Genomic DNA, 15,000 nt, shown 5'->3' on the forward strand with positions numbered 1-15,000 from the left:
TTCCCAAAATAGTAGCAGAGAATCAGAAGTGTGCCTTGTAGCCCCTTTTCCAATCAGAGCTTCCAACTAATTAACTTTTGTTTCAACCAAACAATAATCAGATATACCTCCATTCACTGGTCACCTTTACACCCATCAACTTTTTTTACCTACTCTGAACCAATACATGTTACAACGTATTTTCTTCATATTCTGTGTGTAGTTGTTTATGTTTCCTTTGGGAACAGTGTTTTTTTTTTTCAACAACTAAGGCCACATCCAAGCACAACACAGTACAGCTTATTCAACACTAAGCAATGTCCCTCAACATGGTTGGCTACTGAAAAAAAGAAAAAAAAAAAACAGCAGAACGGTCACTGCCACATTCATCCTTTAACTGCTGAGTCGGGAATGTAGGTACCAGGTGTGTTGTCAAACTTCCATAACGTGAACTGCTTCATACACCTATACATGAAGCTCATCAGCACTTCATTACAACTCCCCCACACACATACTGCATCATTCACCCCAGTATTGCACGAACCCTGGATATTGTGGATGTTGAGGCTCATCTTAACTGGTCCTCTCTCTCTCTCTATTATATATATATATATATATATATATATATATATATATATATATATATATATATATATATATACCACGGAAACCCTCACCTCCATTAGTAAGCAATAAGCATGTTTATTTAGAAAAGAAAAAGGAGGAAAAGTCCATCCCACTAAATTATAAGCGAGCACCTGTGAGAATAATAATTCATATCCTCGTTCCTGTGTCAACCCTTCCACCCGTTTTTTCTTTCTTTGTCGCGTAAGCCATCCATAGTGCACTAATATTCTTGCAAATTATTGTTCATATTTGCCTTAATTATTGTAGTCCCGTTTTTGTCTTCTTGACTTTAAGCCCGTACGTGCAAACTTCAAAATTCAACCGATGGAAGTTATGCATTTTTATTTCTATTTATGGTTGTGAACGCTAGTTCTTTTTCTTGTTTTGGCGGCTAGTGTCGATTTTTTTTTTTCAATTTCGTTTTCATGTTATATGGGTGTTCATTTATCCTAATTTTGATTTATCGGTAAGATAGGGTAAATGCTCTTTGTGTGTGTGTAAACCGAAACCTGATCATTTGTGGAAACATGACACATGGAAAGGTCAGCACTTGAATCACGTGGTAGTTGCGTAATCAGAATTTAGAAGCACAGGCAAACCACCCATGACGCTTCTATCCTAACATAGAGAAACTCGAGACACTGGGGTGGCTGCTGTCCGATATCAGGAATAGCGAAAACAAAATGCGTCCTTGATTTCACTGGAACCTTGAACGGTCGCCCTAAATTCTCCCGTTAAATGGGAAGAAGATGTGCCTCGTAATTTCGAGCACTGGTTTTATTCTTATGACTGAGATATCAAAAGAGTTTTTGTTGACCTCGAAATTCTTACACTGTACCATATCATAGTCTTGCATTTTTGAAAGACTCATTTTTGGAATTGGGAAGTTTTGTGCTGTATACCTGATGAATAATCGTACATTGTGAAACTCCCGCGTACTATAGTGTATGGAAGGCGGAAGAGCAACCCCCAGCAAGGAGGGGCCCCAGGTCTCCCATCCCAGGGGACCCCCGGGAGGGCCAGAGCATCCCAGGGCCAGCGTCTAAAGGTAAACAAAGCGTTGACAACGTCATTCACAAGACCAAACCAACCGTTGGTTCGAATATTTGTTATGGTGAGAAAATATGTTTCCACAAGTTTCATTTATTTGTGTTCATTTATTGAATATCAGCTATGATTTTCGTGGTTAACTAGGATTAGGCTATCATCGTATTAATAGAAACAGCCCAGTATTGGTTAACGTAGCAGAGCGTGCATCGAGTTAGGCCTTTCCCCAGTCAGAAAAAACTGGGGTTCCTTAGGGCGTCACCGAAAGATACCTAGCTTAATTTAGCACTTATTTAGTATGCAGGGTTAATCACTTAATATGAGTTTTTTGAAGTTCTACAGAACAGGCCACCTTGAAGTGTTGTGTCCGCTACCCGGTTCTATCAGTGTACTACCCTATCTTGCTAAATGGCCTACCTAGGTACTACTACATGCTTGGGCGTAGCTACCGGTAGGGGAGTAGGTACCACTCAGTACATGGCTTCGAATGGACAGTAAATAGGCCTAGCTACCTCTAGTATAAATACATAAAAGTTCCACATATTATTTTGTGGCATACCTAGGGTAAAAAACCGTAGGGTCCAGAGTGGACCATGTACGATCAGCTTGGACAATCCCAAAATAAGTACATTATAACGTGTCCTGACACCGGAGATGGGCATCAGTCGCTACTTGTTGTTTGGTGAGAAACGGAGCTAAAGACCTCTACTCTCATTTCAAAGTAGTATTTTCTCCAAAGTTAGAAACTTAAGGCCAAATTTTAGATTAAAAAACAGAGGGTAGTGAAAAGGGGGAGTGGCTAGCAGTTCAGTTGCCCCACAGGTTTTGTCTGCTAGAATTGGCAGAGTAATACAAACAAGATGGTGGCGGTTTGTTTTGGCGCAAGTTTTGAAAACGTGTATTGTTAGAAAACCCGAAAACCTTTAAAAAACGGTAATGGGGGACCCTTTTGGGAAGCGGGGTTTTTGGGTGGGGGGAGAACACATGAGTTTTGGTTAAAAGTTAAAGAAAAACGGTAAGGGGGGACCTATTGGGAAACCAGGGTTTTTTTGGGTGGGTGGGGGGAGACACAGACGACGACAATGAACACGGAAAACCACGGAACCCACTAGCAGAACGAAACCGTGGCTAACTAAACTGTAGGAGATCCCTCTACGTTCGTTCCCCGTTATGTTAGGCTAACTAAACTGTTCCCCATACTCAGTGTAGTTGGCCACGTTTAATGCCTGCTAGTTGGTTGGTTCATGAGATGAGTAGCCTAGGTACTGAAACTGTCCCCCTACTCTACATTCGTTCCGCGTTCGGTTAGGCTAAACTAAACGTCCCCCCTACCCAGTTTTATTTGGCCAAGGTTATCGTCTACTAGTTAATCGGTTCATGAGATGTGTGGCCTAGGTTACTAAACTGTCCCCCTTACTCAACATTCGTAGACCGAACATATGGGCTATTAGCCTAATAGAACATTTATGCATGAAATGCGGTACCTGACCAACTGAAGTGATCGTAACCAAAGGAACCAACCTAACCAAACTTAGGCTGCGTGCCCTTACCTGGCGGGAGGGCTTTGCCCCCCTGGACCCCCTAGTATAGTATGTTAACAGTGATTGCTACCTAACCAAAGGAACCAGCCTAACCAAACTTAGGCCGCATGTCCTTACCTGGCCCCCCCCTGTTTAGTATGTTAACAGTTATTGATACCTAACCGAAAAAGCTTGTCCGTACGGATGACTGGCACCCGTAACTCCTTACTGATATATAAACAAAGTTAATATTTCCGAGAATACATTGGTTAAAGTTAAGGCCACATTCTTTGTTTGAACACGTGGACTGCCAGCGAACGTGAATGTTTGGATGTGTTGAGCAGCCATGACTTCCGCTTAGCGATAAATACACTGACCTGCTTTGTTTCCACAAATAAATGAACATAAAGTGCATTTACATTGATAAGCTTACCTTGGAGATGTTGCGAGTCGTCAAATGATTGGCCTGTCCCCCCCCCAGAAATATAGAACTTATATAGAAAATCAGAATAATTCAAATCTTCGGGGTACAGGATTTTTTTTTTTCTTTCTGGGCGGGACGGTTGTTTTTCGTGGTAACTGAACGACCAGAATTTGTGGACGAGGCTCAAGTGCAGTTAACAATCCGTTTGTACGCCGACGTCTCGTGATTGTTTGGTTTCAGCGACATTGCACCTCATTTTGGCGGGTGTTGAACCTACTTTAGTTAAAGGATATGCACGTTTAATTAAATCTAAAAAGGCTTTAAATGGACAATCAACTTCAGTTAGATTATGTTTTTTAACACAATACAGAGAAATACGAATTATATACAAGTTTTTAACAGTACCACTTCTAGGTAAGACATTTCGTTTCAAAACCCGCCAAGTAGATTCTATCGTGTTTGTGTGTATGTTTTATCATGTGGATATACAAAATGTAATGTGTGATTAATGTTACGGTGTTGATTTGAAATGTTGACTTAAATTTTGATAAGATTTCCAACAATCCGAAATTACAATTGACTCGGTGTATGTTATCAATTAAAATAGGAAGAGTGTGTCTGTAGTTCTGTCTGGAACACCTGAAAAAATGTTCTTTTGTTTGGCGGTCAATCCCGCCGAGAACCCAACAACCATCGCACGTCTGCCTTTGTTAAATTTCCATTTACCAAACTTGGACTCGTCAATCTCTACCACGTGACCTGGCCCACCATTTCCGATTGTCCATCACCAAAAATATCTACACAACGTCCGGCAGAAATTGTACCAATCGACGATTGTGTTCGGCGACCCGATCCTCAAATTAAGCTGCATATATTTCTGGGAAGCCTCGTGGATCCAGCCGTGTATCAGCATTAATATGCTCTTGAAGGAGAGATAAGAGCCCGAGAAGAAGGATCCATGACGAATTGAAGTGTTCTTGCGGCAGTGTCTTGTGTTGCACCGCCATTGAAAGCTATCCCCTTGTTTCAAAAGGCTGACGGTGCCTTCATTACACTGCTTGCACAAGCCACTGAAATCCCCAAGTAGGCCGGTCTTCATTAAATATATAATTAGGGAACGTTCATCGCGACACAAAAGCACAATGTCCTCTCCGTTAGTGACGGAACGGCGGCAGCGAATTCCTGTGTGCGGGACACAAGAAAGAAACGGCGGAAGCAGACATGGTTGCACTGAACAAGCTGAGACGCAGGAACAGACTAAGGGCGAAGGGTCGGGCAGGGTCAGGCAAGTCTGCTCATGGTACTAGTTATCTTGGCGGAGGGATTAAGGTGATATAAGTGAATAAAAGAGGGGTAGCATAAAAATAGGCATTGGTAGGATTCATAAAATAAATATTGGAAATAAATATCGAAGAATGTTCGAAAAATAAAAAATGTAGCTCCTACAGATTAGTTGGGCAAGGGGAACGTGTGGTAGGTAATGAGCAGTAGGTTTTGTGTCCGTATGGGTGGTAGAAATTAATATAAAAGAGGTCTAGCATAAAATCGAGAATTGGTGGGATTCTTATAAATAACAGAGTTCCTACAGTTTATTTGGCCACGGGTTTCGTCTGCTAGGGAATCGGCGGACTAATACAAACAGGATGGCTGCCGTTTGTTTTGGCTTACAAGTCGCTGCATGTTTGGGTTCGGGCTGGGTCATTTCTGTGGGTTCAGGTCAGGTCGGCTGCGAGAACTACTTACCTTGGCAGAGTGATTACGGACCGGGCAAAATGTGTTACGCGGCCCGGGCAACTAAACTGTAAACTACCGAAAAGGGTGTCCACGGCAGTGGAAATCTCACCAAAACGCTTTCGAAATTTTTACTTATGCTTCAATTTTATAGAGATTGACGCCATCTCGATGTTACGGAGTCGCTTGTGTCAACAAACTTCCCATTTCCTGTGATAAATCCGCACATCACTTGTACCCACAGACGCTGGGGCACTTTCATCACAACAATCGGAACACGGTCCCTTACCAGGACGTTTTTAAGTAAACAACTGTTTTGGTAGAAGATGACGATGAAGCGTGCACTTAGATAATTTTGTAAATAAATAGTAAAACATCAATATTTGACATATTTATGATGATTAATTTGAAAATATTCGTTATTGAAAGAGTAACTCGATTCTGACTCAAATTTAAGTACAGGCAGTCCCCGGGTTACGACGGGGGTTCCGGTTCTTAAGACACGTCGTAACCCGAAAATTGTCGTAAGCCGGAACGACGGAAAAAGGTGTCTTAAACTAATAAAAAGTTATAAAAACCTTACTTGTAATCCCTTTGGTTACACTACATGTCGTTTCCTGTAGTTTTATGTACAACCTGGAGTTATTTTTGTAAAAAATGCTGGTTCTTGAAGGTAAAAACTATTGTAATCCTCTGGTGACACTACATTTTTGAAGTTTTATGTACAACCTGGAGTGATTTTGCCAAATCTTGAGGGCTACAAGAACAGTTGATTACTATTTACGTATCATATAGACTAATTAAAGTAAACGTATCTTTAAATAGGCTTATATATTAGTATCAGCAAAACATTTACTGGCATGAGTCAGAGGCCGTTTAATGAAACGAACACTTCTCTGTCCTATATGTCAGAAATAAACGTTACGTCAATCCCAGACCTATTGTTGCCAAGAACGCCTCTCTCTCTCTCTGTCTCTCTCTCTCTCTCGCCCCATCTCTCCGTCTCTCGTCTCTCTCCTCTCTCTCTCGCTCTCTCTCTCTCTCTCTCTCCCTCTGATCATTACTGGATAAATGTCTCTCTTTGGATACTTCAATTTTGTCAAATCTTGAGGCTACAAGAACAGTTGATTACTATTTATGATCATATAGACTAATTAAAGTAAACGTATCTTTAAATAGGCTTATATTAGTATCAACAAAACATTTACTGGCATGAGTCAGAGGCCGTTTTAATGAAACGAACACTTCTCTGTCCTATCTGTTCAGAAAATAAACGTTCATCAATCCCAAGACCATTGTTGCCAAGACGCCATCTCTCTCTCTCTCTCTCTCTCTCTCTCTCTCTCTCTCTCTCTGCTCTCGCTACTCTCTCTCTCTCTCTCTCTTGATCTAAATTACTGCGCTTTTATGAAATCTTTTCTTTCGACTACTTTGGATACTTGGAATTGCGTTGTAATCTAACCAGAAACTAATTTTGTTATTATTACTGGAAACAAGCAATGATTTTTTCATTATTTGCGCTTTTGGACTGTTATAAACTTTGCACATCGCAAGCTAGTATTCATTCGCTCGGAAACTAGTTCCGCATATGAGGCGTCACTAAAAAAATTCGAAAAATACAACATATAAAAGTGACGAAAATCATCATAACCTCAAAATTTTTGTTGTAATCTAACCAGAAACTTATTTTTATTAATATACTGTGCTAAACTATAAAGGATTTTTATCATATTATGCGTTTTTTTAAAAGCGTCATTAACTCAGAGCATCGGAAGCATCAGCGTCGTAGTGTCGGAACAAACGTTGTAACCCATGGGCGGATTTTTCAATGGATATTTAAGAAAAAGTGTCGTAACCTCGGAACTTCGTAAGCCGGAGCCGTCGTAACCCGGGGACTGCCTGTAATTATTTTTTCGGAATTAGAATGTTCTTTTAAGTCCTGTATTATGACGTCACGACATCTTGACTTTCGTACCTATTGTAAATAATTGCTGTACTCAACTTTCTTGGCAGAAACAGTTTACCAGTTATTCATGCAGATTGTTATCAGCTATTCATGTATGTAATTGTTATAATCGTAATGTGCGTATATATCTTTATTATTTACTTTTTGGATATATGGAGATGTTTTACTGCCGGATTATCACCGTAGTGTTGACGCAATCGTTTTTCGGTCCCTGGGCCTCTGTCTGTTTTCGCACCATAAGAAATCATGGGCCGAATTTGCAATGACCAGAAAGTCGTTAAAAGAGGAAATTTAAGCATTGAGGGGCATATGTTTTGATTGAGAAAAAAATACAAATTTATTCAATAGCTAGCTTGTAAAAAATACTTGATTACAAAAAACTTGATTGACAACTAAGCAGTATACCTACTATGGGTTTCAGAGACAGTGCAAGCACGTTTTTTTGGCAATAATCTACTATTTCTGTCACGAACGCTGTATCAGAACGAGATTTTGCTATAGTGCATTACACCCAGTGCCGTAATTTATAAGGGTATCGGGAATCACTAATCATAAAGAGTAACGAACACTTGTACTTGTACCAAGAGAAAAAAAAAAACTCCATTATACAGAAATGGATCGAAACACGCGTAAAAAGCTCCCCACCTAGCCTCCCCCCACACCTCCACCGTCACCCTGTCCTTCTTACTTCCTTCACCTTCCCTTTCTCTCTCTCTCTCTCTCTCTCTCTCTCTCTCTCTCTCTCTCTCTCTCTGTTGCCATTGGTGTGTTCACCCTCCAAACTGGGTATAAGACTTACACAAAACGTGGAAATTGGTGAAATTAGGCTATCTAATAGAAGTATATAGTATACATAATATTAAAGCATTTTTATCATTATTGCATTACTATGACAATAGAATTTATGGAAACAGTTTATAATAATGCATTGGCGTATGTGTGAAGGTCCAACTAATGTGGCAACAATGGATTTTGCCATTCTTAGCATGCAAACATTAAGGTTACATTTATTTCTGGCGTAGAGTTATTGTAAGAAAATCAAAATACTAATATAGACTTAAATCAATGAAAAGTGCTAGAAAAAAAATAATAATCCACTAATCGTTTGTCTGCTCCGCGATGGTTTTCGGCAGCCAGATGTACGACAAGGTTTTGAAACATTGGATTGTGCTACTTTAGAAAAATCTGTAATTTTTCGGGTTAATTTGGTTGCAAAAAGGGTAATAGACATGGAATTAAATAAACATTTGAAATAACACAAAGTAAAGTTAAACTAAATACATAATGAGTAAAGTAAACAATTAAGGGAATAAAAAGCTTTGCACATCATAAACAGTGTCTTCGTCTGCTGCTCATACTGTGTTTGTGGAGTGAGCGCTAAGGAACCATGGAACAGCAATGTGGTTCAAGTGCAATGTGGAGTAGAAGTTAAGACCAAAATGTGTAATAAGTTACAATCAAATAAGCACTGTGGTGGGAGTTTTGGTTGTGATGGCAGTAATGATAAAATCACCGATTACAAGGTAAAAATGAATTCAGTTCAACACATGACCCCGCGAATAACAAGTTTCATACTTTCACTAATATAGGCAACAAAATGTTGTTTTTATTGTGCTGATTACAACTGCAATCCTGAGTAAGATCAATAAATGTTACATATATACGCTAACATTGTTCAAATGAGTGCTGGGAAGGCTAGGAAAGATGGTGGACAGTCCATGATTAGACCGTCCAGCCACACGATAGCTTCCATATTGGATTTCAAAACTGTCTTGAAAACATATTTGTTCTGCTACGAATACAAACCATCGGTCCTTTACAACAGGAATGTAGCTTGCGGCAGCTGGAACCGGTCGTAAGCTTCGAACAAGGGAGTTCGGTAGTTAACTGCTTGTCCGACAGTGTGCGCACCACGCGACTGGGAGGTGAAGATCCACTTTGCTTTCGGCCGCGTTGGTCGATGGACGTGTTCTGCATATCTCTCTGCCCCGCTTCTTCGACGTATGCTTTGTGTTTTTCCTCAAACTTGGTTTTGCTTTGTGTGTGTGAAATACTGTAAGTACATGCCACTTGTATTTTTGTCATTCATTATTATTATGGATTCCCATAAATTGGAGCTTTCCCTCGCCCCCCGCCCCCCATCAGCCACAGAGTTTGCCCTGGTGTGGAGGGCCGTAAGTGCGGGGCCTTCCGCTCCTTCCCTGAAGTGGATCCTCATGTATTGTGTGGTCGGTGCCGGGGGCGTGAATGCTCTCGGGCCGAGCCCTGTAATTTGTGTATGTCCTGGGTGGAGGAGCAGTGGGTGCTCTATGAGGGTAGGAGGAAGTGGCGTAAGCCTGCCAAGGAGTCCTCGGAAGGTTCTCCGGTGACTCCCTTGGTCACAGACACGTCGTCTTCCTTCCTGCTGCCATCTCAGCTCCCGCGTAGGGCTCCTTCCCCTTTGGGGGAGCGGAGGGGGGGGGGGGGGTGTTTGTTGTTCCTTCTCTTCGCTCGATCCGTCGAGCGTATAGGAGGGAGCGAGGTACCCGCCGACGTTCAGCTGTATTCAGGGTCTTCCGTTCGTTTGGGGAAGGGCTTGTCCCCCCCCCCCCCCCCCCCAACCCCCCCCCCCCCCCCTGCGAGGGGAACCCCTGCTACTAAACTCGACCTTTGCCTCCTCAGGTGTTCTTCTGCTGCGGGCGACGACCTTGGCCAGGTATGGTTCTCACTAGGTCTCCAGGGCACACCGCGTTTCGTTCTGCTGCTGCATCATCTGGCGGCTGCTGCTCTGGTCACTCATGGACCGGTGACCACCACCACCGTCTCGATTCCCGGGGTATGACCGCCCCTCCTCACCTGTGTACACTCAGCATGTGGCTTCGGTGACTCCCTCAGCTGCTGTGCAGGCTCTGATTGCTGGCTTTTCCGAGGAGGGGGCATGCCTCCTCCACCAGGTTCGTCGCTCTCGCCCCAGCCCCTGACTTTCGGTGCCCTAAGAGTTCGCCCCTGGATCTTCCACCAGTACCCAGGATGTCGCTGGCCGCTGCCCCGCCTCCTACTGTACCTGATGTTCCTGCCGCTCCTGCCGTACCTGCCATGCCTGGACCAGGCCCTGCCGACGTCGTTCGCGCCCGTGGTGTTGCTGCCCCAGTTGCGGGTCCTTCCGGACAGGTGCAGCTGGGCCATGTTGCTTCGGCAATATCCCTGGCTCCGTCCTAGATGGAGGACCTGACGTCGTCCCCGAGGAAGCTGACGAAGAAGAAGAGGAAGGTGTCGTCGTCGTCGTCGTCGTCGCCTGCTGCCGCCTCTTCCCCTTCGACTTCCAGGGCTTCCAAGTCCCTCCTTTGGGAGCTTCTAAGGGCCCGTCTCACTCCGGTGGGATGGGGGTTTCTTCCGCTGGTCCTCCCGGGGCTCGACTCTCCCTCCCTTCCCGAAGGCAAGAAGAAGACAGGGTCCATGTGGGGTACCGGCTAACACCGGTACTTCCACGCCTGGTGCTAGAGGTTCTGCCACTACACCAGGTTCCGGTTCGGCTCTCATTCGCGAGAGGTACTGAGTGTACGGTCACCTGCGGGCGACCGTACAGCCCAGGCTCAGGCTTCCGAGTTCGCTCGGTGCCAGGACCGAGGCACGGAGCGGAAGACTGGTGAGGGTCGCTCAGGTGACTCCCGCCAGGCGAGCGATCGGTCTTGTAGTGATCCGCAGGTTACCAGGGTTGACGTGACGATCCCAGACCGGCCACGGGCGCTGGTTCCGGCGGTTCGATGTGCCGTGAGTACAGGCACCGCTTCCTTCCAACGCGACAATGGTCTCTGCAGGTCTCCTGACCGCTGCTCCCATCGGGAACCGGGTGGGTAGGGGGACCAGCAGCAGCTCCTCTGACGCACGGGACCGGAACCGCTGTTCTCAGTCCAGCTGCTCTCCCCAGGAGAGCCACGCGACCAGACCGGCAGCTCGATCGCCACCGTGGGTTGGCGATCGCCTGCAGCCCCCCAAGCACACCGGTCTGCGTGAGCGAGGGGGGAGCGTCAGGTCTTCCTCTCCGATCCCTTCAACTTCCTCGGGTTACACCGAGAAGGGTGAGGCGACCCGGCCCGGGAGTGACCGGTGAGGAGCCTTGTCTGGAGATAGAGCCATCTCTTACCTCGCCCACCAGGCGGCAAACCTGTGGGACCAACCTGGTACTTCAACGTAAGGACGCAGTCCTCACCCGAGTGACCAGGGTGGCTGGGCGTGAGGGTCACTGGGTCTTCGCAACGGACCAGTGCAGAGTTCGTCCTCTCTCTTCCCAGGAGAGATGGTGGACGCTGCGGTGGAACGACGGCGCACTGATGACAGTGACCGTCTAGTCCACCAGGCAGTCTCGAAGATGTCTGGGCAGCCTCGATCGACTGCGGCCAAGCCCAAGAGCTTGGTTAGCGCTTCCTCAGTGGCTAAGACGATCGCATCGTCGAAGCCCCGGGGAAAGACTCTTCCTTCGACTTCTGCCAGGAGCGGTTTGCAATCAGCCTCCTCCCAGCCCTCCTTCCCCACGAAGGGGAGACGGGAACAAGTTGAAGAGAGGCAGGAAATGCTGGGACGGCGTTCCCCCTCACCTGCTGCCGGAAGTGGGGGGGCTGCCTGGCGAGCCATTGGGCAACATGGCAGCACTATGGAGCTGAGACCTGGATAGTAGACGCCCTTTGAGTCTCAGCCACCCCTCACCTCCAACCCGGTCCATCTTCAGACCTACGTTCCTGGAACAACAAAGGACATAGCCTTTCAACAGGAAGTCCAAGCCATGCTGAGCAAGGGAGCTGTGGAGATCGTCAGGGATCGGTCACCGGGCTTCTACAGCCGTCTTTTCCTGGTGGAGAAGTCTTCGGGGGGCTGGCGCCCGGTGATAGATCTCTCCCCTGAACCGATTCGTTCGCCAGTCTCGGTTCACGATGGAGACAGCATGTTCCGTGCTCGGCTATCAGGGAGAACGACTGGATTTGAAGGACGCTTATTTCCAGATACCTGTCCATCAATCCTCCAGGAAGTACCTCCGCTTCATCCTCGACGGGACGGTGTACCAATTCAGGGCACTTTGCTTTGGTCTCTAAACCGCCCCACAGGTGTTCACACGAGTGTTCACTCTGGTGTCTGCTTGGGCCACTCGTCAGGGATCTCGACGACTGGTTGGTCCTGGTGAGCTCCTGCTCGCAGTTGCTACAGAACAGGGATCGACTCCTCGAGTTCTGCCGCAATCTGGGGTTCGTGGTGAACTTCGAGAAGTCCGATCTCGAGCCCAAGCAGAGGATGAAGTACCTGGATATGCTGATCGACACGGTAGCAGGGTGAGTCTTCCCCACGGACTCGCGATCAGCAGATTCAGGGAGGCAGCTGACCAGTTCCTGTCTCGGCAGGAACAGTCAGCTCAGCAGTGGCAAAGTTATGATCGGCCACCTGTCGTCACTTGAGAAGTTAGTCCCTCACGGGCCTCTTCACTTACGGTCTCTTCAGTGGAGACTAAAGGAGAGTTGGTCACAGGCAAGAGACCACCGTACTTCCCCGTGTCCCTCACGGAGGAGGTGAGCAGGACCTAGCCTCTCTCTCTCTCTCTCGTCTCTCTCTCTCATCTTCTCTCTCTCTCTCTCTCTCTCTCTCTCTCTCTCTAATGGACTTCACTGACAACAATACGGATGAGATGCTGCTTTGTCCTGTGATGGGCGCTACGGCGCTATCTGAAGAGAACTCGGCACCTCAGGCCTGAGTGTCGACACCTCTTCGTTAGCACCGTGGTGACAAGAAAGAAGTATCCAAGAACACTTTCTTCTGGCTGCGTGAGGTGATCAGGTAGGGCGTACGAAGCTGATGGTAGCGACGACATCCGTACCCTTCGTCCGAGAGCCCACGAAGTCAGAGGTATTGGTCCTTCCTTTGCGTTCCGCAAGAACTTCTCCGTGGCGCAGGTCCTGAAGGCCGGGGTCTGGTCTAACCAGACCACCCTCACCTCCTTCTACCTTCGGGATATTGCCCACAGGTCCTTGGACACTTTTTCCTTGGGACCCGTGGTGGCTGCTCAACACGTGTAGCTTACCCAGCACCCGAGCGGACGGAACAGCATCGCATCTTGGTGTGACTGCATGAATGGATGAGTGAATGAGAGTGACTGGCTTCTCTTCCCCATCTTTTTCTCCCCCTCTACCTGTGGGCAGAGGGACGCGGTCGTCACTACGCTGGATCAGGAGACGATGCAGGTGAGCTACTCGACCGAGCCCCATCCTATCCCTTTCATTAGGGATAGGAGCGAATATCCACCACTTCCCCCAACAAGAGGGGGGGGAGTTGAAGCCTACAAGAGACAAACCCATGACTTCATATTGCCTCTTGCAATAGGAACGAGTTCTTGCTTGCTAGTTTTAAGAGGTACGCTTACCTCCCTCTTATTACTTGGGTCCAGAGGTCTGACCATTGATCCTGCGGTACATACCCCAATCATTGGGCAGAGGCTAGGATCCCTCCCTCTGCTCTTAGGACCAGGGAGGGAACCAAGGTTGGACGAACACCAGTCTGTTCTTAAGACTCAGATTCCTCCCACCAAGAAGTGAGTCTTCCTATTGTAAAGGACCGACGGTTTATATTCGTATCGGAACAAATAACAATTTGTCGAAAAATGTAATTTTCCTAACTATACAAACCTGAGGTCCTTTACACATAGTCCCACCTCATGCCACCCCTCACGTTGCGTTTCCTGGGCCTAAAGCAAAGTGGATCTTCACCTCCCAGTCGCGCTGTGCGCGCACTGTCAGACAAGCAGTTAACTACTGAACTCCCTTGTTCGAAGCTTACGACCGGTTCCAGCTGCCGCAAGTTACATTCCTATTGTAAAGGACCTCAGGTTTTATAGTAGGAAAAATACAATTTTCGACAAATTGTTATTTTACGAAAAGCGTCACATGCTTATTTTAGTTCGTATGGGGCTTTCATATATCACATTATGTTGACAAAACTTCAGTCTTTTGAATGGTATGCTTTGAGTTGTAATTGTATTCTTGTTTCTCAAATTAAATATTGAGTGAATAAGACCCGGCCACTGTGATGATGGTGGATCGTCCGTGATTGTTTACCCTAATAGGGTAAACAACCAACTGGACTAGACGAGCCACTGACTACCGCGTTTGAGACCACCCTCCGAAAAAGTACTTTAACATGTCCCTGACACTGGAGATGATCATCACAGTCATGAGTTGTTGGTGGTGAGAGGAGGAGCTCGAGACCTCTACTCTCCTTTCGAAGTAGGGTAAACAATCACAGACGATCCATTGTCATCACGCTGGCCAGGCCTTATTCACTTGATATTTAATTGGTGAAACAAGAATACAATTACAACTTTAAGCATACCATTCAAAAGATTGAAGTTTTGTCAACATACATAATGTGATATATGGAAGCCCCATACGAACTAAAATAAGCATGTGACGCTCTTCGTAAAATATGTTTTCAAGGCAGTTTTGAAATCCAATATGGCAGCTATCGTCAGGCTGGCCGGTCTAACCACGGACAATCCACCATTTTTCCCAGCCTTCCCAGCACTCATTTTAACAATGATAGCGTATATATGTAACGTTTATTGATCTTACTCAAGATTGCAGTTGTAATCAGCACAATAAAACAACATTTTTTTGCCCATATTAGTGAAAGTGTGTAACTTGTTATTCCCGGGGTCATGGTTTGAACTGAAATTCATTTTTACCTTGTAA

At 45.9% G+C, this 15,000-nt stretch overlaps 1 protein-coding gene across 10 annotated transcripts in view; it reads left to right on the top strand.

Moving 5' to 3' along the window:
- Positions 1–15,000, top strand: part of LOC135216704 (cyclic AMP-dependent transcription factor ATF-7-like) — a 111,440-nt gene that overhangs the window by 31,947 nt on the left and 64,493 nt on the right. The window contains exon 1 of one of the 10 annotated variants that reach the window (XM_064252133.1): positions 1,614–1,720. The exons of the other annotated variants lie outside the window; for them this stretch is intronic. The gene's annotated coding sequence lies outside the window, so the exon portion shown is untranslated. Of the gene's footprint in view, positions 1–1,613; positions 1,721–15,000 lie in introns of those variants that run through there. 10 annotated transcript variants of the gene reach the window in all.

This window comes from Macrobrachium nipponense, chromosome 6 (assembly GCF_015104395.2).
Source record: "Macrobrachium nipponense isolate FS-2020 chromosome 6, ASM1510439v2, whole genome shotgun sequence".
Classification (NCBI taxonomy): Eukaryota; Metazoa; Arthropoda; class Malacostraca; order Decapoda; family Palaemonidae; genus Macrobrachium; species Macrobrachium nipponense.